A 24,230-nucleotide genomic window follows, 5' to 3' on the forward strand; every position below is an offset into this window, starting at 1 on the left:
TTACAGATGGCTGTAGACTTGCAGTGTTGTGCTGCTCCTCTGATCTCCTAACATCTTAATGACAACTTGAACTGAAAATCATTTCACTCCATAAGACATAGTTTGCATGACACATCGAGTTCACTGCAGCGAGCGTGGAAAGAACGTCGCACCGTATCACGTATAATTTGATTCACATATACGTTTTTGTGAACTCCATTGTACACGAAGCGATCTTCACGGGTGGGGGGCAAAACGATCTGGTCGATATACCCCCGAAGGCCGTTAAGGCGCTACCGGCAGAGGATGACAGCTATGTCAGTGTTAGCACGCTGAACGCTATGCTGGAACAGCAATGGGAGTTTTACAAAGATCTGATTCACCAACAGCAAGATAACTTTAAGACATTTGTCCAATTAATCATGGATGGAACTAACAAAAGGTTGGACAGCATTCTAAGGGATGTACAGGATGTTAAATCCAGCCTGCAATTCACGGATGGGGTTGTCACCGAGCTGCAAACTGAAGAGAGGTGCATTAAAAGCAAACTAAAAGAGTTTGAATCGGCGGTCAGCAGCATACGCGAGGAACACAGAGAATTAACAACCAAGATGGATTATTTAGAAAATCAACCGAGAAGGAACAACATTGTGGTGGATGGATTAATAGATGAAAAAGCAGAAACGTGGGAAGGATCAGAGAAGAAAGTCCGACACATGCTGAAGAACAAGCTGGGCCTGGATAGTGACAGCATTCAAATTGAACGCGCTCACAGAGTCGGTCCATACAAGGAAAATGGACGAGCCAGGCAGATTGTTGTCAGACTACAAAGATTTAAAGATAAACAATTAATTTTCTCATCTGCCAAAAAACTGAAAGGTACCAATCTTTACATCAATGAGGATTTTGAGTCCATCAGGAAGAGGCGGAAAGAACTGTTACCACAGCTGAGAGCGGCCAGAGACAGAGGTGATATTGCCGTCCTGAAATATGACAAATTAATTGTTAAACCCGAGGTCACAGAACTCCGGAATTAATATTTAGACTTCAGCAATGTCGTCATCTGTAGCTGTTGAGATCGATCGGTCTGCAAATGTCTGACCATATACTTATTCCTGGATTCTCCGGTAAAGATTTTTCAGTAGCTCATGTCAATATTTGTAGCCTTAAATATAAGATTCAGGAAATTCAGTCACTGTTGTCAACAAATACGATAAGTGTGCTGGCTATTTCCGAGACTCATTTAGACGATGCCTTTAAGAATAATGCATTTGAAATAAAAGGTTATAAATTGTATAGGAAGGACAGAAACAGATTTGGAGGGGGCCCTATACATTAATGATAATATGGCAAGCAAACTACGTATGGACTTAACGCTTGACGATCTGGAAATTGTGTGGGTTCAGTTACACCCGCTCTATGGCAGGCCTGTATTAGTAGGTTGCTGCTATAGACCCCCAAGTAGTAATATGTAGAACGAATCTGTGAAATGCTGGAAAGAGTAACTGAGGAAAACAAAGACATGTTCTTATTAGGAGACTTTAATATCAATTGGTCAGCTCCTTCTTGTCCTTTAAGGAAAAAGATAAGTTCATCAGTGTCGGCTTGTTGCCTGTCTCAGATGATCACCATTCCCACCCGGGTCACGGTCAACGCAGAAGGTCATAGGTCATCATCATGTATTGATCACATATATACAAATGTTCCTGAGCATTGCTCTAATATTGTTTCTATTCCAGTTGGTTATAGTGACCATAATCTTGTAGGTTTGACCAAGAAAATGAAACCACTGAAAACTGCACAAAAGATTATTTTTCATTGATCATACAAAAATTTCAATGCAGACAAGTATATTAATGACGTAAAAGAAATTCATTGGATTGACATCTGCCTCGAGCGTGACCCTGATATGGCATTATCTATGTTTATTGAAAACTTTTGCTACCTAGCTGACAAACATGCCCCCTTAAAACGATTTACTGTTAAAAAGAACTACGCACCTTGGCTAGATAATGAACTTAAGGCTGCAATGTCAGAAAGGGATATAGCAAAAGCAAAAGCACATAAGTCTGTCAGTCCACAAGAGTGGGCAAGATATTGTGAGTTAAGAAATCAAGTAACTAAATTGAATAGACGCAAGAAGAAAGAATATTGTCTGGACTTCTTTAAGTTGCTTGAAGACATTTCACATCTCATCCGAGAAGCTTCTTCAGTTCTAAGGTCAAATGGTGGGGAGTCCCAGATTTAAACCTAGTGGGAGTATCCCCCCACAGAGGGACAAAAGGACCCCCTGATGATCCTCTAATCGCCTGAGCCAAGGTGTGAAACTGAAAACTCCAAAACACAGACTTAACAATGTGGTGTATGCTGTACAGTGCAGCGAGGAATGCCCAGACCTCTACATTGGAGAGACCAAACAGCCACTTCACAAGCGCATGGCACAACATAGAAGAGCCACCTCCACAGGACAAGACTCAGCAGTCCATCTGCATCTTAAGGATAAAGGACACTCTTTCGAGGATGCCAATGTTCACATTTTGGACAGAGAGGACAGATGGTTTGAAAGAGGAGTGAAAGAAGCCATCTATGTCCACTGTGAGCGACCATCTTTGAACAGAGGCGGTGGTTTACGACACCAACTGACCCACACCCAGTTTCACACCTTGGCTCAGGCGATTAGAGGATCATCAGGGGGTCCTTTTGTCCCTCTGTGGGGGGATACTCCCACTAGGTTTAAATCTGGGACTCCCTACCATTTGACCTTAGAACTGAAGAAGCTTCTTGGATGAGAGGTGAAACGTCTTCAAGCAGCTTAAAGAAGTCCAGACACTTTTCTTTGCAAGCTACTTTGACTACGATGACCTGGATGACTGAGAACCTTCACAGACAAGAAAGAATATTATCAACTCAAGCTCAAGGAGGCCAATAAGGACAGCAAGAAGGTGTGGAAAGTTTTAAATAATATAATGGGTAGAGATCTTGCTCCGGTGGTGTCTCACATGGACACGGGTGGTACGTTTATAAGTAAAGCTAAGGACATAGCCAATTATTTTGTGAATTACTACAGCAATAAAATAACAAATTTAAAATCTAATATGAGCAGAGGCGATCCCACCTTATCACATCGTCTTATACAGGATGTTATCATGAATAATAAGCAATGCCAATTTAAGTTTGAGGCAGTGAGTGTTGAGATGGTAGAGCGCTTATTGATCACTTCCTGACGATACATCCTCCGGCTCTGATAACATAGACAGTAAACTGCTCAAAGTTGCAGCCAAGTTTGTGTCCCTTCCTATATGTCACATATTTAATAGATCTTTGGCATGCAGCTTATTTCCATTGCAGTGGAAAGAATCGAAAATAATTCCCATTCCTAAAAACAAGAATGACGTTTTTAATGGTGTCAATAGCAGACCTATTAGTCTACTCCCCGTTCTAAGTAAAATTATGGAGAGGATTGTCTATGAACAAATTCAAATTTACCTAACAGAAAATCAGTTACTCACTCAGTTTCAACATGCTTACAAACCTGGTTATTCCACCAGTTCAGCTCTCATTCACATGACAGATAACTGGTATAAATATCTAGATAATGGGAATTTGGCCGGGGTGGTATTTTTGGATTTTAGTGCTGCATTTGATTTGATAAATCATGATCTTTTGATAGATAAACTAAATTGTTATGGATTTTCACCAGCTGCTTTGTGCTGGATGGAAAGTTATTTATCTGGAAGAAGGCAAAAGGTTTATTATAATGGTTATTTCTCAGAGGGCTGTGAAATGAACTGTGCTCTACCCCAAGGCAGCTGCCTCGTCCACTTCTCTATTCAGTCTTCACAAATGATTTGCCGTACGTCCTGGATAAATCTCATCTTGTAATGTATGCTGATGATTCCACCATGTTTTATTCAGCCAGTAGCTACTCTGAATTGACAAGCGTATTACAACTAGGTTTGCTGAACGTGTTTGACTGGATAAGTAAAAACAACATGATTTTAAACGTGTCTAAATCCAAAGCCATGTTAATAGGAAGTAGAGGGCGCTTAGTCAACAGCCCACAGCTAAATCTTTCCATAGCTGGATCAGTATTAGAACAGGTCACCCAGATTAAATTACTTGGTGTTACCATAAACCACCACCTTTCATGGTCTCAGCACATCAACTCTGTTATTAAGAAAATGGGACAGGGCATAGCTATAGCTATTATGAAAGATGTCATTAATGCACTAGTATTATCTCATCTAGACTACTGCTCAATCATTTGGTCAGCAGCTAATAAGACAGACCTGAACAGACTTCAGTTAGTCCAAAATAGGGCGGCCAGATTAGTGTTAAGGTGTTCATATTATACAAATATTGATAAAATGCACAATAAACTTTCTTGGCTTTCTGTACAAGCTAAATTATACTATGGCTTACTTGTATTTTTAAAGAAAGCAATACTGGTAAACACACCACACTTTTTTTTATGCTCAGTTGCAGTATCCAGATGAAATACATAATCATGCTACACGATTCTCAACTAACCACAATTTAGTAACTCCTCGAGTTAAAAGTAACTTTTTGAAAAACTCTGTTATATTTAGAGCATCTTTTCAGTGGAATACGTTGCCTTATGCAATTAGAGAATTGGCTTCTATTCATAATTTTAAAAATCACCTAAAAGCCTATTTAGGCAGTTTTTAATTTATTTGTAAAAATTGTAAGAGGGTAATCTCACTTGTAATGGAAATTGTGTATTTTGTTTGAGTGTTTTTTATATATTTTTTTTATATTTACATGCTTATATTTTCAGAATTGTAAAACCCTATTGTGGATGTAAGAGCCAAATTATGTGGATATTTTGCATCCACTTCATTGTGTAACATTTTATTCGATGGTATTTGAGGGTTTGGGCCCCAGGAAGACTAGCAACCACTGTTGTGGAAGCTAATGGGGTTCCTTATAAATAAACAAATAAACAAATAAACATATGTCCAGTTCTTGAGTAATCTGGTGTATATCAGCCTTTTCTCTCCATTTCCCTTTGTCTTAAAAGTGGCTCCTTGACCTTCCACTGAGACCATTTCTGCTGAGGCTTCAACTGAATTTAAAGGATCAAGGGCCAAATGCGTCTCTCAGGTCCTGTGTCAGGTCTTTGCTAGACTTTTTCCCCCTCTATTTCTTAAGGACACAACTTTCCCATACTGTTTATCTGCTGTAAAGAGTTCTTAGGCCTGACACTTCTTTTGTCCACTGCACATCATGCCAAGATATGTTTCCAGCTAATGACTCTGGGAATCATCTTGTTGATTCAGAAATACCTTTTTATGCAAGTAAAGAAAAGTCTCTTTGGCTTTTTGTGTATTGATCTCAATAACTGGGATCAAATTTTGTGTCTATATGGCAGACATAAAGATACAATTTATTATTGATTCTGTTTGTTAAATGCAAGTGAAAAAAACATTCTCCTGAAAATGGTCAGATACAAGAACTGGATCAGAAACGGGTGGAAAAATATGCCCAAAGAAAAAAGTTGAAAAATCTTTAGAAAAGTTGGGGACCTAGTCAACAAGAGCAGTTTAAAAAATTACAAGAAAGTCTAGATTAGACAGTGTTGGGAAGGTTACTTTTAAAATGTATTCCATTACAGAATACAGAATACATGCCCCAAAATGTATTCTGTAACGTATTCCGTTACGTTACTCAATGACAGTAACGTATTCTGAATACTTTGGAATACTTAATATATTATCATGCTTTTTACAACAACGTGAATGTACTATTGCTGTGTGATTTATTACTATTACTGAAGGTCCGCGACTCCGAACTGTAGTAAAGGGACCTCTGACTAATACGGCGGGGTCCCTGTCGGCTCGTAGCCGAAAAATAGCTTTACTTTGTTGTGTGGGTCAACTTTTCTTGCGAGAGACAGAGAGAGGCATTGAAAGACTGCTGCAACGGAACTTATTGTTTTCGGAGGAAAACACGAACACAGTGTACAGTCGAGTCTTAATAGCTTACTTACAGCTGGGCTCGTCAGGCTCTCTTCTTGGCTACAGTGGTTATTATTATATTTACATGCTTCCAGCTCCCGTTTTTGCTCGATGAGAACTCGTACCTTTCCACTCCCCTTTTTCTCCCTCCTCGCGCTCACAGACCCATAACGTGTATGGCAGTCCATTCTCCCTGCAACACAGACTACACTGCCCATGATGCTACATTCTTTAGAGCTATGCTTGTAGCATTCTGCCTGTTAGCTTAGCACAACAACAACAACAACGAAAAGGCGCTCTCTCACCCAGGAAACACACAGTCGCAGAGAGAGAGAGAGAGCGTCGCCCTGTAACCATGGCAACCGTAACGCTGCCGCCTGGAACAACAGAACGTAGCTGTCAAACAAAACCCAAACAGTCCTGACCCGCGACAAAATGAAACAGGAAAGTACCGCAGTGTAATCCATTTATTTCAACAAAGTAACTGTATTCTGAATACCACCTTTTTAAACGGTAACTGTAACGGAATACAGTTACTCATATTTTGTATTTTAAATACGTAACGGCGGTACATGTATTCCGTTACTCCCCAACACTGAGATTAGATTAGATTAGATGAAACTGGCTCTGGCTCCCAGGAAGAAAAATATAAAGAAATGAGCGGCTCGAGACGTTTGCATAGTGTTTTATTTTTACTGAAGTTATTTGATTCTGCAAATCTGCAAAAAGACACATTATAGTTGGACAGAACAGTAGCCTGTTAATGCCATAAGCAACACTCTTAGAAAGGTTTGAAGTGTCTCCTCCTTTTGTTTGAAATGGTCACTGAAACTGTTTCTGTAACCTGTCTCTAATCCTCTGGATCAAATGCAGTGTATTGATGTGTATTGGATATACTTTATCATACATGCTGGTAAAATGTTTTCATAGCTTCATATATACTATACATCCTCTTTGGAGTGTATTACTCATAAGTGTGTGAGACATATGTGCTTATGTGTATGTAGTTAGGTGTCTGCACACGAGAGTGATGATGGGCTTTCGCTGACATATCTAACCAGGCCTTACATTATGGCCTCAGCTGTCATCAGAGGTACATCTTTCAGTCAAACTGAAGTGTCATTCTTTGAAGACTATGACAAGCAGTGCAGTAACGTAGATCTTTTTCCGTGTTGTTATTACAGTTTTGTTTGGAGTATAGGGGCTCAGCACATGGAAGCTATTACCCTGAGGGCTTAGGAGTGCTTTTCCATAGAGAAAAGCGGGGGGATGGAGACCATCTATGCATTATGCCCAGGGCTCATTTTTCCCCGAAGCCCCCCATCTTCTCCATAGCAGAGGGGAAGGCCTAGTTTCCTTTCGAGACTTACCATAATCAGTGTCAAACCTGCCCACAAGAAATTCTCTTAAAAGAAAATGACACTATAGGATCTATGACAAGCTGTGGTGTAGCATTATTTTACAAATGCCGTGTATCAGAAGGGAGTCCGTTGTATTATTACCACTAAAGTAATTTCATTCCTAAGAGTGAAGTCAGTTGGTGTCTGTCACTTCCTGTTCACACCACCTTTCCATCCCTTGAAGGACATAGCAGTTAAATCAATTTCCAGCTTTGCCATGATAAAACATCAGCCATCTCTTGCCTCCCAATTAAGAACCAGCTGTCCTGCTGGAATTGCTGGTCCAGAATGAGCAAGACTGTGAAGGAGCGGCGAGTAATAGGAAGCCCATCTGGACTCCATCAGCACTAGGTAAACAGAGCCAGATCCAACATGGAGCAATAGAGCCAGGCCTTGGCTCCCACCCACTATCACAAAAGACTCGAGCAATGCCTCAAGATACAAATGATACACACATTGTCATTAACTCAAACCGTGTGCAAAAATGCAGATGTGTTCAAAACTGATTGCACACACTCTTGGACTTGTGACATGTTGGTGTTGGTCCTTTACTTCTGTGGTGGAGAGCAGAGACTTCATAAATCTTTTCCAAGGCTGCGTCTAGCGTTCTTTTGTGTTCCATTAAAATACCTTTGCTACCCCCCATACGGTAGCAGGTGCATTTTCTAGTCTACCCAAGTCCAAAAAAAGTCGTTTTAAGTACTTAAAACAGGAGAAATAGACACAAATTGAAGGATAGAGCTTATATTTCATTCAAAGTTTATTTTCATAAACTTACTAAAGTTTATAAAAAAAAATTATAAGGCTTAAGTAAGGAAGGGATTTATTATTTGGATTTTTTAAACTCTGGGCTATCATAAAAGAGAAGGATTCTCTCACATGAACTCTGAATACCCTGTGCATACGTACATTTTGACAGGTGATTTAATGCCGCTATCTTGGAATTTCTGTGTTGGGTGTCTCCACCTGGAACTGTATGCAGCTTGCATTAAGCTGCCCGCTTATGTAAAAAAGGACGCTGCAGAAGAATGAAGTAAAACAGCAAGTTTCCACATGTGTTTGGATCTTAGCTCTCTTTTTCTTCAAGACTGTCGTCACAAAAACAACAGTGTTTTAACTCCAGTACTCCTCACTCATCTCCCAGCAGCCAGTAAGCACTCTGTATTTTTATTTCTGCATGTATATATTAAGAGTCATCCAGGGTTACTTCATGCTCCAGCATCAACATTATGACTGTTGTGGGCCTAACCTGGCCTTGTTGTCACACACTGTTAGTGCAGATTGTTCCACTTGCAGTCTGTGAACTCTACACTTCAGTCCTTTACTATTTTATGGACTTGAGATGTGTTTCTGTCTTTCAAATAGAGAGATTAACTGTCCCGTCCTTGCGCTTGCTGCACATTTGATCTTTAGTTTCTATGTGTTGATCAGCCTTGGAAAGAGGATTTGTGGCCATAAAGAAACGAACTGCTCTGTGTCCTTTTTTCTGGAGAGATTTATTGTAATAATCAGATTGTATGCGGTCATGGCCGGGGCAGCTACATATGGAAGTGCACAATGGTAATAATGATAATAGGCCTCCTTTATAAACACTGACATTTGGCATGGTCTCCCATCAAAATGAATAGGAACCCCAGTGGCCCATATTGCAGACATCATCAGCACCCCACAGTTGGAGAAGGAGGATGGTTTTTGAGATGTAGACTTTTTTTGGGGGGGGGGGTTTCCATTGAGAGTCTACTTCAGCAATTGGAAACAGTTTGTTCTTAGTGGCAGCCTGAAGCCTGGCTGCCCTCTGTTTGTTCTTCTGCTATATATAAACCTTGGTTAGCCTGTTACTCCTTCATATTAATATGTACCTACATAGCTCAACACCAGCTTTATACTGCTTGGCTGTATTGTACTGCACAACTGTCTTTGTGTTTGTTTCTGTCTGGGTTCGGTGTTTACACTACACAATTCTGCTAAACTCCAGCTAATGTTCAGTGACAACTGTTTGTGTTTTCTCATTTTTGTTTGTTTTGTTTTTTGTTTGTTTTTTACATACAACTTGGTTTTAAGACTTATTCTCTGACCTACACCCTTTCACCCTTTCTCCCCACTATGTAAAGGGTTCACACTGTTGTATAAGTGATTTATAAGATTTGTAGGGTTGCTGATTGTCCCTGCTTGTTTTGTCTTAACCACAGAAGGAGAGATGGACAGTGTGCTAAGTAAAAACTATATTCCAGACTTCTTTAATTTGAATACAGGTTTTCAGATTATGGATGGAATTCCAAAAGCTGACAATTTAGATTAGGACAAGATGAAAGGTGAAAAGTGGAACAGACAAGGAAACGGAGACGATGAGTGTGAGAGAGATGCTCTTTATATGTGTATGTGTGCATTTATCCTTTGGTGTGTTTTTAATTTTTCACCGCTGAGAGGATTTCATTACATTTTAGCAGGGAGAGCATTATGTCCCTTATGAACACCATGTGTCTGTCTTCCCTGTGTACATGGGAAACTTTTATTAGATCTTGCCTGTAGAAAACGAAGACTACATAACACGTAGACCTAGCTTTGCTTGAAATTGACCTGAACAGACTTCACCGCTATAACTGCTCACAAGCATGTGAAATGTCTCTCCTGCGGTGGGCCAGTCTATAGAAGCCTATACCTGCTGCAAACTATACATGGACTGCTTGATGTTTTTGGTTTGGTGGGGTTGATTATTGTTTTTTATTAAGAGCAGATGCATTGGCTGAGATTTGGTTTGGCTGAGCTTAAAGGGAGCTTCAGAAGGAAGCATTTTGGACACAGCCCAGTATGTTTCACATGAGGTTTGCACCTTCATTTAACCCTACCTTAAAATGAGTAATTTTATGCTCCTTTAGTCCAACAGTACCTAAAAGATGTCAGAGCAAAAAAACACACGGAAAAAGGATAATGTTTTGCTGATGATTTCACCAGTTTTAAAAGAATTAATCTTAGAAGCAGGTTCCTCCTTGTGTATGTGTAATGCGATAAGCATTTGAATCCCAGCCCATAATTTGAGCATGTTAGTAATCTTAAATGCCACACAAGTCTCCGTCCCTCACCACATTCCTGTGCCACCCAGACTCCAAATTACTGTAAACTAAACCAGAGCCACACCATGGCAACAGAAGGGTGTCAATTTGGACAGGAAAGAATTTATTTTAACGTGACTAGAGTTTCTCTGGCTCGGCTTCCTGGTGGGGATGTGGAGAGGGTCTGTCTCTGGTTACTCTGTCCCTTGACATAAATGCCACATGCTCCCTAAACAATAGTCAATTCATCCATCTCACTGTCTGTCTGTGAATACAGCCAGACCACGCTGCCAGGAATGAAAAACACCTCAACTCTCCCCTAAGTGAGAATAATTTTGGATAATCATAGTTGTCTTGTCATGACAAATACTTTATAAAATATACTGACGTCCAGTAAGTTGCATGCATAAACCAAAAACAGTGGTACTGGATTGCTAATAAGTATTGGTTAATATCCCGAGTTGAGGTACTGGAACTGAGGTGAAAAAAAAAGTTCTGTTTCTGTGTACGCGGTGTGACCTTGGTGGACTGATTCTTATCAGTCTCACGTTTCTGTGTAGCAGAAATATCTATGAAGCCAAGCAATGGAGCTCTGGCGCGAAATGTCATGGCCTTCAAACGGGAAAAGAAGCGATGTTTGCTGTTTCTTTTCCACAGTCCACCAGCATGAAACACGTAAGCAGACTGTGAAGTTGTTTTTTTCTTTGGTAGTATAGAGAAGTAATTGATTCACAGCATCTTGCTTGCACACATACTGTAGGACCTGTAGATTCTGGGGCAGCTGGCTCAGGTCACACTCTAGAATAATAAACCTACAGTGGTTTGATGTGCGTGTGCGTGTGGACCCTACTGGACAGTTACCCTTTTTCTCCGTTCTTGCCTCCCCCACTTTCTTCTACTTAGCACAGGCCAAAGAGTGGAGGTGATGATGGGCCCCCAAGTTACTCAGTAGGCCTCTCTTATTGGTCCCACTCTCAATGCGTGTCTGTTCCCTGACATCTTCATCTTTCATCACCACCCCATCAATCCTGTGCCTATGTGACCATCCCCGCAGAGACAGGGCTACACTTTGTCCCAAAATCCACCCCATTTCCCCTCTAGTCCCCCTGCCCCATAGCCCCTCCTGCTGTGCATGGGGCGTGACAGCTACCTGACAGTAGAGGCCCCTAAATGACAGAAATTGCAGTCACAGCCCCCTTCTATACCCCAGTGCATCAAAACAGCAGTGCTAGAAACATCAGCATGCCGATATACCCAAATACCACATGTGTGTCCAAGAGTGAGAGACCAGCCCCCACTCTGTGTATTCATAAAGGAGTCCTTCTGTCTTGCTTTTATCCACATGTTAATGTTCCCCTGAGCCAGTAAACGCCTACAGGATCAAGGCTCCCTCAGGGAATAGAGGTGGATGTTATCATAGCATTCCAGCCCATGTGAAAGTATGCCAATTAGCAGAGCTGGAGAATGTTATTCTGCTAACCTATTGCAGTATCCCCCTTTCCAAACAGCAGGTGGGGCCTAAATAAGTTCCTATCTATCACTGAAATTGCCCACTGATGCTGAAAATTGATATTTTATGTTTCAGTTTCTCCTAGATTTATGAGACACTAAGAAAAAGCACAAGTTCTTCAGTAGGTGGCCTGTAACCAATCCTGTTGGAGTCGTATAACAAGTATAACTCAACAACATTTCCAGTCCTGCCGTAACTTTTGCCAGTGTTCCTCAGTGATGTTGGTTCTTGCAATGAAATGATGCCAGTCAGCAGATACTATGCTCTGATATAGTTATATAGTATGTAGTATATAGATATAGTTAGAATAGTTAATTTCTCTAGTCAGCAACGCTGCTCTCATTTTCAGCCTATAGTGTATGCGTGCTAACTTTATCTATTGTCCAGCACTCTCACGTACATTGCAACACATTTCTTTGGCGTTTGCACCAAAGAGTAAACTCTTCTATGATAACAGCACATTCATAAGTCTTAAATACTTGAAGGCAGCTCCGATGAGAGGTTAAACGAGAACTTAAAACAAATAATCTTGAAAAAAAAAATCGTACTTGCTAAAGAAACCCATTTGTCTTCAGCGGAAGTGATTAAGACGAGATCTGGATGGCTGAGAATCTGCACATCCCTAGTAACTTTCACCAAATGGCCTAAAAGGCTGACAATCATCCAGGAAAATACAGTAAAACAAATGCTACATCAGCGCTAGTTGATTTTTATATTTTCCATACTATTTCATGCAATCATATCGATATTTTATACCCACATATCCTTTTCCGGTGGTCAGGATTCTCTGAAGCATATGCTAGTTAACTTGAGTTGATTGGTGAGGTTCTGAAGTTAACCCTTACATGCATGTCTACATCTTTGGTGTGTGCATGAGAGGAAATCATGATAGACATGGTAAAAACACACAAGTGCACATCATCACCAGAAGACACAAGGTAAAGCCCATTCAATGCTTGTCTTCAAAAAAACTATGTGTTTTTTTTTCCTCCACAGACAGTTCAGTTCAGTATGTGCTCTGGACCAATCCTCAACCACATGTCCTAACCTCAAACACTGTGCTGTAACTCAAAAGCATTGTTTGAGACACCAGGCACACTCTTAAGATTGGCTCGTGATCCAGCCTGACCACTACACCGAGTGCCTTAAACTCCCTCGGAGATACAGAACACGAATCTGTCCAATTCCAGCACACACTCTTGCTACAGTAAATAACCACTTGAGTACTTTTGCAGTGTACTTTGACTCTTACCGGAGCTATTCCCCTCCTCCAGTTTCCATTGAAAACTCCTACTGTAGGCAGAATAAAAACATGCACCCTCTCATAGGGTTTTAATGTGTTATTGTGGACAAACCTTCTAATAAATTTAACTTCTTGGCAGAACCAATTGCATCTAAAAATGAACCTCCACTTTTAGTGTGCTTGTTTTTCATTTTTTAGTGCCTGACAAACAGTCCTGACTTGGTGGGGGTTAGTCATTATGTCCAGTAGCCATGGGAAGGCTGGAAAGTGTTAGAGGTAGATGATGGGTGCTTGCACCTTTGGGTTTAAGTAGTGATCAGTGATGATAGAAAGTGCTGTTGACAAACATGAATATGATGCTGCTTTGCTCTAGCAGTTTGGACTGCAAAAGGACTCATTTTGTGAGATCAAATATTAATTATTTTAATAATGATTAAATATTAGAATGATCTCATACACTTTTATGTCTACAACTTAGTCAAAACACATCCAGTAGTACTGATTTTACATATGTGTGCTTCAGTCTTATGTAGGCAAACAGTAGTGTTAGACGTGTCTGGTTTTTCATTCATTCTGCCCCCAGATCCTATGGGACCCGTGGTTTAGTGTAGGTTCCTGGACGTGCTAGTTCTGCTAGTGGAGGGATATATGATAGGATGGGTTGTGGTGTCGCTGTTGATGGTGTTTGTGTTTCCAAGCTGACTGCTGTGATGTTTTTGTTCCTGCATAAGTGTGACTTGACCTCAGGCTGTCAAGGCTAGTGGTTTCAAGTGGCATGTCGGTTTGGATTATAGTACGGTTTTGATTTAAGACATTGATGTATCCTGCACGTTCACTGTAAACATAAACAGTACAACATCAAACTGGATTTCACTACCCTTGCACCCTGTAGGAGTGAAGCTGCTATTTATTAACTGTAGATTAGATTAGTAATTTGTTCTGACTCACGTCTTTGACTTATCATCTGGATTGCAGTTGAATGATGGAAGCTTGAATAATTGAATCTAGAAGCATGCTGTTGGAAAAACACAGTTAAAAACATGTCAGAAACTTACTTGTTGCTTGTATCCTTATGTGAACTTCATGGCATAAATCCACAGTCATGATCATCATCCAGAGACAGATGCTGATCTCATTTTCCCATAAACCTTCTGTCAAGATTGTAGTCTGTAGAGAGATTGTTTAATGAGCTATGTCAAAGGCAAAATAACATTTGTAAAAAAAAACTTCTTTTAGCCTGAGAGTGAATAATAAGCTCTTTATCGTGATTAACATGAATTACTTGGTGAAACAACTAAAATGTGGTCTTTCTACAAAACACGTAGTTTTTATAAAGGTTTTCTTATCTACCAGAAACTTTTTTTCAATGTGTTTGCAATTATATTTCTATGCTTTAAAGAAATACTTGAACTTGAAGCAGTGTTAAACATTTGCGGGTCACCACTAGGTCTTGGAACGGTGTTTTTAATGCAGGTGGAACTGCAGGATCTGATGAATAATAACAATAAAAAGCTGGAGTCTAACCTAATTAGAAACAGGAATAACAGTAATTCATACTGGTTTAGTCATTATTGCAGCAAGTTGCAGAACTGGAATTATCCAGTTGTATTTTTTTTTCCGACTTAGAGCTAACTTAAAGAGCATGTGGTTGTTACCTTGGCTTTTTTCCCCTTCAGGCTGATACGCATTACAGGTATTTGTGACAATGATCTAAAAGGGACAATATTTATGCCGTGAGCTATAAAGTCTTGGTAATATTTCAGGCTATGCGCACATAGTAATACCTTAAGTAAAACCTTAGCTTATTGAGTTAACATTGATGGCATTACTCCTGCTTTTGTTGTTACTTTTGTAACACAAAGTCCTAAAACTGTTGCTAGGATGACACTTGTTCTGGGCTTTGAGTGTAAAGACTGTGTTTGTGTGCTTTTGTGTGTACATGAGAGAATAGATGGATAGCATTAAAAGCAAAGAGCATCTGGGTGTGCCAGAAAAAAATGTGGAGTTAATTAAAAAACTTTCTCAGTGAACTACAGTCTGCTTTTCATTTTCAGTTTAAATCCACTATCTGTCACCTTACTGTCTTGATATAAACCTGTGAGTAAAACCAACTGTCACAGTTGTGCCCTGGAAGTACAGACAGCTACCACTCATTACCTTTGGATCCTAAGCAAGAACCATTTGCTTCTCTCCATAAAAGCTGGTAAACACCGCCATCATTTCCTTCCCTGTAAATATTAATTCTCTACATGTGTGGTCTAAGGCTGGGAAACACATCAATAATCTTTTGTTTGCAGCTATGTCTAAGTAGCAGAAGGCTCGTGTCACGTGACTCGCGGCTGCAAAGACAGTTGATAAGAAAATGAACATGATGTGAGATCTGCTAACTTGTTGATATGAATTTTTGTGAAAATGCATTTGTCTCCGTTCTGCAGCTTAGAGACAGAAATTCTCTCATTGTTTAGAAAAGTCATCAACCAACTCTTGTGTTTCTGCTCTGTAGTCGTATAGAGAGCACAGACATCTGAAAAGATCCTTGATACTGAGATTTTCACCACATGCAGAAATGTGGTATACTCATTCAACGCCAGAAGAGTTGGAATTTGAGATAGACTGGAAACCTCCTTCCATATAAACAGCACATGGCTCCACTAGATGTGTGAAAACATTCAATTGACCATCCAAGGCAGTATTTGATCTATAAAAAGCCTGGCAATAACTACAGACAAATGAGAGAAGAAAGGCAGTGATTGAGTAGAAAGATTGCAAAAGGGTCTGAAAATACCAGAATTAGAATTTACAAAGAAGCACGCAGCCAAGAAACCAAGAACTACTATTACCTTCTCAACACTCGTGAGTTCGGGTCTCATGTCAGCACTGCAAAATTGGTCTACACCAACAACCAAATCGAAGAAATGCGCCTTGGTGTTTGTGGTTCTCAGTGTTTGTAATGGAAAATGACATCACAGAAAATGTAACCTTATGTAACCTTGATTCTTGTTTTTTGTTAACCCCGGTCCCCACTTGAAACATTTTCTGCCATTATCGTTCTGGTAAAGATTAACATTAACCAAGATAGTGAATCTATGTTGACTGAAATAACATTAATGCAGCTTTTGTTGGCATATTACATACTTTTGACAGAGAACTGAATGACAAGATGTAAAAAGATGCCATGTGTGTATTTCAGTTACGATATTACAGTCCATGTACACATAACATTAATATTACTTGTCTTTGCACTTCTTAGTCAATGTTTCTGTGTGATGTGATTACCCTGATATTGACTCATATGCACCCACAATTTTCATCTTCAGTCTGACATTGTGCCAACTCTATTTCCACTAAGGAGCGGATTCACTTTTTCTTATGAATCACTGAAGACCAGACTGCATTACATTCATGTAAACATACTGATTGTGCTGGGGTTTTAAAAGTACAGCAGAGTGAAGGGAAACCAGCCCAGCATTTAGTGAATCTTCAGTGAATCAAAAACAAACAAGCACCTTGGACTGTTTTGAGGCCTCAGCATTAGTGTTTTGGCCACCACAGTGTTGGTGTCTTTGGAGCCAGAGGTCACCATATTTAGATGGGAGGTATAAAAGCAAGTAGGAGTGTCGTGAGCCAAAGTTGGTGAGTAAGGTTTTGGACTCTAAAGCACAATCCAACAGCTGACAGTGTACCTTTCAACCTATCCACAGTAGTCTCAAAGTAAGCACCAATGGCTGGGGAAATAACTAGAATTTTTCTAGGCTCAGTTCAAGAAGCTATTTTGTTGGGAGCGTAGAGGTCAGTAGAAACCAGAGCTATTGTGAGGTTGCATGGCAGGAGGGGAATTGACTGAGCAGGCTTCCCCGGAGAGATCGGACTGGTGGAGGGTTTTACAGCAGATAAAAGCTTCCTCATATTCCTTCACAGAGAGTGTAGAACAGTTTGGAATCCTGGGGAAGACTTTCATAGGAGGCAGGTAGGATTCCAGTTTAGAAGAAACTTCAAAGACAGAAAAGAAGAAGTATTATGCATATTTATTAGCATAAATAGTTAAACACACTGTGAGCTGATTACCACACTCAGTGAAGACAATCTGGCATAGAGTTGTGGCTCATCATGGTCCTGGGAAGGCTCCACTACCAGGCAGAGCTGCCCAAACCAGTTGGAAGGCAACAGTTATCAGCCAAGTTATCAGCCATGAAAGGCAACTTTGGTTAACATATACTATACATTTGCTAACTATGTAGAACTATGTTATTAGTATAAAATACTAGAATTTCTCTCACCAAAACTGAAGCACAGATGACTTGGCTGGTCAGAAAATCCCACGGCAGTTTTAATGGGAGTCTGTGGGGTGTGAATTGGAGCCAGAAGCATGTGGATGATGCACTTTCTGGCAGTGGCCACATGATTCACCACTCATTTTCATCCCTTCGAGGCTGTTTCTGTTTGTCGGAAACGAAATGTTAGTATATGGTGTGTGTTTTAAATCTTCTCACATTATGACGCCTCTGAAACTGTCTAGGGAATTTCATGATCATACTATACATGCCATGTAAGTTAGAGGGAAGTTTTCTCCTTCATGTTACATCAGGCCCACACAAATGAAGATTGTATTGGAAAATTATTATTTGTTTCACAAAAACTAAGCCACAGTGCAAAAGCAGTCTGTGAAAAAGTCAATCCTTACTGTTTCCATAGGAATCAAGAACATAAACTGATAATCAAGCGTACTTGATTAACTGATCATCAGCACATTTGACCACCTCTATAAAAGCACACGTTTTGCAATTCAGGTGCCTGTTAACTCAATGCCAAGGACGAAAGACATTGTCAGTGAACATAAAAAAGCAGTTGTCTTCTCCTCATCTGTTTGGGAAAGGGTTTAAGGTCATTTCCAAACAATTTGATATCCATCATCATGCAGAGAGAAAGATTATTCACAAGTGGAATATATTCAAGTCAACCATGAACTCCAAAATATTTTAGAGTCCAATGTAAGGCCATCTGTCTGACAGCTAAAGCTTGGCTGAAACTGGGTCATAAAACAGGATAATGATCACAGCAGCAAATCTGCAACGGAATTGCTGAAAGAAAAGAATCTAAAGGTGATTCTGCGAGCTAATGGGACCGAGGTGTGCTTAGTTTTTAATAGGACTACTTTTTGTTAAAGAAATAATGGTGCTCAGTAATATGTCATGTATTTGTCAGTGATCCTCTTTGGTTTCATTTACATAATTTTAAGACTAGATCATTCTTACCCCGTCAGCCATAAAAGGCTGATTTTGACATTTTGGTCACCCCACTGTGGGGGTGGGTGGGCAGGTGGCGTGGATACCCAAGTTTGTGAACTTGATAAGTCAAGAAAGATATCGCCTATGATTTTCAAACTAATACCATAAGTATATCAATTAAAAATCTCAGAGTTTGAATTTCAGTGACCTTAACCTCAAGGTAAAGGTCAGAGGTCAAGTTTTATGAAAATTTTATGACTTAGAAGAATTCAAGAAGGAAGTTACATAGGATTTTCACATTTATATGATAGGTGCATCTACTAGGAGGCTGAGGGGTAGCACTGGTTGCCCCCAGTATTTTTTAATCACATCCTAAAAACATGAGAATTAACAGAGGGTGTCCTTTATTTTTACCATAATATAGGCCATTATTTTGGTTCCTTTCAGAGATCTTTAAAACCTTCCCAGAGTGCCAGTGAAATGAGAAATGTGCTGTTGATGGTGGCAGCCAGTTGCATGTAGAGCTAAAAGCTTGTTGACACATATGGTTTATTTCTCTGTGGCGATGGATTGTAAATCAATTTGCCCGTGTCATGCTTGTGTGGTATGCTCATTATCATTTATTTTTGTTTGGATCCAACTGCTGCACATATCATGGGGATTCTCATCAGTGTGACACTGACTCATTCCTCTTAGCAACCTGTGGTTTATGTTAGTGAGAATGGCAGCACTGGTGTCAGGGTGTGGGTTGAGAAGCCAAGCAGAGAAGACTGGCTTGTGTGTGGATGTATGGTTGTGATAAAATTCTGAAACCAGGAGCACAACACTTGTCCATTTTGGCAGGAGAAATGTGACACTGGAGAGGGAGAGTAGCAACAGCAGCGCAACAGCCAACCATTCTGCCAATCCCGATGTCTCACTCACTCCTGGAAACAAGTCTTTTCCATTCTTTATTAGATTTGATTTATACTTTTTGCAACGTATTGAACAACACAGGTTCATGATATTGTGCATGCTTTGGCACCGGGAGGAAAGAGACAGAGCACTTAAGGGGGCTAACCAAATAAAAGTGCTGCAAACAGAATGAAGGCAGCAAAAAGGCTGTACCGACCTCATGCTTTTATTACTGTGCCAGAAAACTGTCTCGATCCAACGAGAGACCATTTCTCATTCAATTACGTGTTCCATGTGTGCGTTCCAAAGCTTCATCCACAGCGGGCTGTGAGCAAGCCCAGTCTTTCACACACATCCTCATCTCCAACACTCAGTCCTGTTGCCTGTCAAAACAGGATTGCAAAGGGTTTGTCCGGCACGTGTGTGCATCCATGTTCTGCTGCATCTGTACAATGTACATGTGATCAGTGTATTGAAAGTGTGTTTCTCAAAACATACAGTTAAGCATGTGCCCGTTCTTTGGCCTCTCTACATCTGACTGCTCTGACTATTAACTACAGATTTCCCGACGCCGTAAATCAGTGGAATGTGTGCAGGTGTTTGTGGCACATATCCCAATGCAATTGTAAAAAGTATAAAGTTTGTCTGGAATAAGCAAAAATCAAGCACAGAAGTTCATTAACAGCTAGCTTTAAAGTTCAGAATCATAGTAAATCTGGAATAAAAGGGTTTCACAGGTTTTGTGGCTCTAATTTACTTTATTTTTCTTAAGGGTATATGTAAGTGCAGGTAAACACATGTACCGTTGTGATCTGGAAAGCCAATTTGATTGTCATGGCATGCCTGCACCAAACAGCAATGTGTTTAGATACAGATGTCTGCCTGTAGACAGATTTACTATTGCAGTGGTGGAAATATATTCAGCCTTCTTTAGGCAATTTAATAACTAAGAATCGTGGTAGTATCAAACACAACTGTGAGGTTATAACACTTCTGACATTTGTTTTCCAAATAGTAAAAATCAGCTCAAGTCCATTTAGGTCTGTAGCACACACCCAGGATCATCCAAGATAAGAGTCCTGGAGCAGAGGGACATCTCTGACATCTATATTACACAATCATTCTTGGATTAAATAAAGAGTAAACAGTAACTGAGACAGCCTGAATTCACAGGAGAACTGTAGCAAGTTCTCCAGGATGGTTGGAATGACCTACTTGCTAACGATACTGTGCAAGTGCACTTAGGGAAACTAGTGATGATGCAAAGCAGTCGCATCAAATATTACTTTAATTTTGCATTGTTTTTTTTCTGTTCACTACAATTTGTTAGCCATTAATCGCTAAATCAGAGCTAAAATTGTTTTCGACTGCATCACTTTACTAACGGGCCATAAATCTCTTGCACTGGAGGAGTCAAAACTTGCTCTGAGGTGTCTGAAATTGTCGATGCTGCTGATTTACTTGTTTGTTTACATCGTGTCTACGGCTACTGACTGTAAAGTAGATTGGCTCAAAGGAGCAAAAGAGATTTACCCCGCTGATGCTTTTATTGCCAGACATCTGCAGAATCTCTAAAATTTACACATTAATATTGCACTTGGAAAATAAAACATATGAATCTTTGTTGCAAAGTACTTTCTATGCACTTTGCACAGGTTAACACCTTTTGTCCGCATGCACATGAAACTCTTTTTGAGATAAGAGATATGACATAGTTTGATCTGGGCAGGAAAATGAGCCCAGGAGGACTGAAGCTTTTTCACTCTTATTAAAAGGAAAAAAATGATACCACTGATTTTAACAATCTTGTGTGTAGACTAGTATTCACAGTATTCTTCACAGTAAATCTCAGCTCATTGTGCATGTGTATCAGTAATGGATGAGGTTAATCGCACTTTATAGCTGCTGAAATCACTGCAGAGTTCTGTGAATGGCCCGAGGTTGACCTACTGTATTTTATTGGTAGTCGATGTCTACATCTGCTTAACATATTTTCTTTTTGTGTTCCCCAGGTTGCAGTTTTGATCTTTGCTGAAGACTCAAGACCACACAGGTAAATGAAATAAAGCAGATATAGGCTTATACATCTATATTCAACCTCTGTCGTGATGTAGTTATCATTTCTTCAATCTCCTCCTGTCCACTAACACAATGTGTTCATTCAAACCTGTGATTTCAAGCTCTTATTTATTATTTACTTACATACATGCAAGGTGGCTTCACTTTGTTAGCTCTGACACGTTTTGCTTTCAAGAGCTAGCACTATATATTTATGCATGGATATAAGCTTTTCTTGTCTGTGTGGTGCACAAATGATAAGTGAGCAGTCAGTGGTCTGGTTTTAGTGCAGCTCAATCAGGCCTGTAAACAGAGCAGGGCGTGCTGCAGTAGGCTAATAAAACAGAGACTGTCCCACTTTCTGCCACTTTGATCCACATTGCAGGCCCTGCTGGACTTCAGCTTGCTTCAGTGTCTCAGACGTCTTCACTGACCGCACCTATCCACTTCACCCTCAAAGATAATTATGGTTATGCTCTATAAACTTTATTCCTGTTTTCTGCAAGACAGAGCGAGACATTAACCAGAATTGATGTTATTGATGTTTAATCTACTACTCATGGCTTGTGTGTTTTGATATGTGGCTGTTTGTGAGCATGCATACACAGTGTGACTCAGGGCAGGCGTGCTTGCCTAAGCGAGCGTGTATAGTGAAAGGGTCTTGTTTAGAAAAGTGAGTGAGCCCTGGAGGCTTGTCAGTTCCCATGTCTTTGTATTAGAGCAGTTCATAAGGCCTTTCTGCCTTCCTAGAAAACGGGCATGTGTGCAGGCAGGCCAGGTGAGGTGAGGTGCAGGCAGCTGGTACTTCTGGACCTCTCTGTCTTGTAATGAGTCAGAATCTGCAGAATAGGATAAATCAAAATGAGAAGTTGTTTTTGGTTTGGTCTCCACTTTAACTGTGTGCAGTGTGATATCTTCTCAAAGACAAATTACATCTAGCAGAGAATATCAGGCGCAGCCATGGTATAATGTAATGATGGGAAGTAGAGAAGGAGAAACGGAGAAAAGAGGAAGAGACAACAGAACAGACAGATAGAGAGAGGCTTAAGCACCTACTGATATGGAAGTTGCACTAAATCTGGCATGAAAGTTTTTGGCATTTGGACTGAGCCTGAGGAGAAGGATGTGAGGAGGGAGGGTAGGTGTGGGAGCAAGAGAGATGAGAAAGAGGTGTGGAGACAAGTCTGGGTCTGAGTGGAAACTTGAATGGAGGGGAAACTGGGCTGGAGGCCACTCAGCAGATCCACCTGAATCCTGCCAGAGCAATCAGCTATCAGAAGTTTAGAGAGGGAACCATTTACCCCCTTAAGTAAATTCACTAGGGGTTTGTAGGGATTTGGCTTGCTTTTTGGGCTCTAATGCAGGGATATTTTGGTAAGTGAAGTCCTCTTGTTTTGAAGAGATGGTTCCAGAGCCTGTCTGCTTTTTAACGGGATCACAGCAGACACTCCAGGAACCACCGCCAGGTGAAGCGGTTCTGCTATCTACTTCCAGCTGTGTAAACACACACACACAAACATACACACAGACAGACACACACGCAAACTCTCCCACCCAGGCACAGTCAGAGACATGTCCTGTCAGTTCTAATAAAATGCTTGCTGGCTCCCATAGAGGGAAACGCTCATAATCCCATTTTCTTTCAATGAAAAACAAAGCAGATTCTTTTGCTTTTGAGAAAGTGTTTGGCCTTGTTAAAAACAATGAGTTGCTTGAAAGATGCAAACAAATTTAACAAGAGCTAGTGGTGTCTGTTCTCAAGCTGCGAATGTTCAAGGGAGCGTGACATTGTCCTTCCCCTCTCTCTTTTTCTCTCTTTCTTCGATATTTAATGTTATTTAGTGTTTCCTGCAAACGTTAATTTGTTTTCTGGGCTGTTTTCCTTCCCTCTAGGCTTTCAACCTTGTTTGCGGTTGATGAGGTGATGTAGAAAACTCGCATCTTTCTTGTTTTTTTTTTTTCTTTCTTGAAATAATGGCACCAATGTGTATCCCTGGGAAGTGCATGCATCTGTTTGGGATGTTCGCTCTCGGTGATTGTAGGATTCTGTTTTACTTGGTCAGTATGACCTTTTGCACAGGTTAGTGCAATGAGGGAATGAGGAAGCAGTGGCCAGGCAGTAGCTTTGCTGTTAAAGGCATTTAGACTTTGGAGCTCCATTGTTTATGTAACTAAGAGAAAGTCAAGACTCCCTTATGGCCCTTTTGAAAAGCAGATGCCGGAGATTTTTGCTGCTACATTTTATGGCTTATTTGCTACCAAGGAGATTCTGAGATATCTTAGGGGAGCACGTCTTTTCTCACATTTCTTCTGTCAGGCAAGAGTTGTGGAAGTCCTGAGTCTAAGGAGGGGTTTTAGCTGTTAGTCTGGCAATACTTATGCACACTTTATTTTGTTATATTCTTTTAATATCTTATTCTGTCCAACAACTCCACCTTTTGTGAAATGTTTTTACCCTTTATCACCCTCACCTCTAAGATGGCTGATGCATAAAGGCCCTTTCGTCCGATTCAAACCTCCAACCGATTAAACACTAAAACATTCTCCAAACAGATTTTCCAGGACTGATGGTGATTGCTTCAATAAGTCATTTAGTTTCCTATTCAGCCTTGAGGATTTATTTTTCATTAAACAAGGAAAATATTCTTCTTGGTTGAGATAGTTCCATGGGCTAGAACCAATCACCACTCTAATATTAGTGGTACACCTACAAACATACACACACGCACAATCCATCACTGACAGCACTCTTGGTCTCTAAGCTGCCATGTTGATCCTCTGGAGCACAGCAGAAATGGTCATAAGCTCAGAGGAGCCATTGTATTGACAGAACTTTCATAACCACATAGTGTTACATAAGGCCCATGTCACAGATCTTGCACAGTGTGTGAGC

General features: G+C 40.4%; 1 protein-coding gene across 4 annotated transcripts in view; it reads left to right on the plus strand.

Moving 5' to 3' along the window:
* znf469 (zinc finger protein 469) overlaps window positions 1-24,230 on the plus strand; it is a 205,051-nt gene that overhangs the window by 26,373 nt on the left and 154,448 nt on the right. For all 4 annotated transcript variants that reach the window (XM_084933053.1, XM_084933054.1, XM_084933055.1 and 1 more), the window contains one exon: window positions 21,292-21,332. The gene's annotated coding sequence lies outside the window, so the exon portion shown is untranslated. The remainder of the gene's footprint in view (window positions 1-21,291; window positions 21,333-24,230) is intronic.

Source organism: Perissodus microlepis, chromosome 7, assembly GCF_051167445.1.
Source record: "Perissodus microlepis isolate ML-2025 ecotype Zambia chromosome 7, ASM5116744v1, whole genome shotgun sequence".
Lineage (NCBI taxonomy): Eukaryota > Metazoa > Chordata > Actinopteri > Cichliformes > Cichlidae > Perissodus > Perissodus microlepis.